This window comes from Castanea sativa, chromosome 9 (assembly GCF_040712315.1).
Source record: "Castanea sativa cultivar Marrone di Chiusa Pesio chromosome 9, ASM4071231v1".
In the NCBI taxonomy this organism is placed as follows: Eukaryota; Viridiplantae; Streptophyta; class Magnoliopsida; order Fagales; family Fagaceae; genus Castanea; species Castanea sativa.
This window is the reverse complement of record NC_134021.1, coordinates 45559411-45560801: the sequence shown is the minus strand read 5'-3', so window position 1 is coordinate 45560801 and position 1391 is coordinate 45559411.

Below are 1391 nucleotides of genomic sequence, written 5' to 3'. Positions count from 1 at the left end.
TTATTTGGCTGGACTGTGTGTCCACTGTCCAGTGATTCATCACTCACTCTCATTCCAAGTTCTTAATAATAAATAAAATAATGAGCAAAACAAAAATGAGAGAGATTATTTTTCCAGACTAAGGATTGATAAATATTTAATTATGAATTGTAATAAAAAAAAAAATTATACTCGTTAATTATTTTTTTCTTTACAGCATTCATTAACAAAAACTTAGTTTTATACCCTATAAATCTCAATCCCCATGATATAATCTCATACTATTATTTACAAAATTAAAATTAAAGTTAAATTATAAGGTATTAGACATAACCAAAGGAATAGTGAGTATATTAGAGATGTTGGACAGCTAGCAAACACAATAATCACCATGTTCTTCAAAAGTTGTTTCCATAAACAAAAAATAAAACAATTTTAATTTATATAAGTATTTCGTTTTCAATATTAATGCCTTTTTTCTTTTTTGAGAAAGAATATTAATGCCTTATTGTAGAAGTTAGTTATAGAATTTTAACAGATTAATCAAAATCGACCATATGTATTTCTTATCCAAAATTATAATCTTCGTTATTTTTTTAATTGATGTCTTTTTTAATACTTCTTATATTATTATTTTCTTCTATATCTTTTCTTATTTTATCTTTTTTTAATAAATGTATTATTAGATATATATATATATATATATATATATAAATATAACCGTGTAACATACATTATGCAAACACCTTAAAATGGATTATTTGTATTTTTTGTTGTTTCCACTTTGACCTAAGTGACAGTAGTATTACGAAATTGCAACCATAGGTATAAGTTTAAATTGTCAAGAACCTTGTAACTTAATTGACATTTCTTCTTGTACAAAAGTGCTTGAGAGTTTAGGAGTAAAGGATTTGAGATATGGATTATCAGCATATTGTAACTATCTTAAAAAAAAAAAAAAAAAAAAAAAAAAAAAAAAAAAAAAAAAAAACTACAAGCTGTAATTAAGAAACAATCACAGGGGGGTGGACTTGCTGGTAGGCCATTAATTAAGGGGCTCCCATGCTTTTAGTACACCACCTTAAATGTTCCCCATGGCTTTTAAGGCTCATGTCTCCCACCTTCACCTACCTTGAACAGAAAAGATCCAATTAACTTCAACCTTCAATCTCCAATTCCAGTTGTTGAAAAGATCACCTCAGGACCCTGTTAAAGTAATGGTCTGAACGACATATGAGTTGGCTGTCATTAGCTGGGTTTAGCTCATTTTTTGTCCCAGATAAATGTATCACCTTATATATATATATATTTTTAGCGGTGCTATACTATTACAATTTTTTCAATTGATTTATCAACTTTTAAATGCAAAAATAAAAAATTAATAAAAAATATAGTATTTATTAAGTTATGGA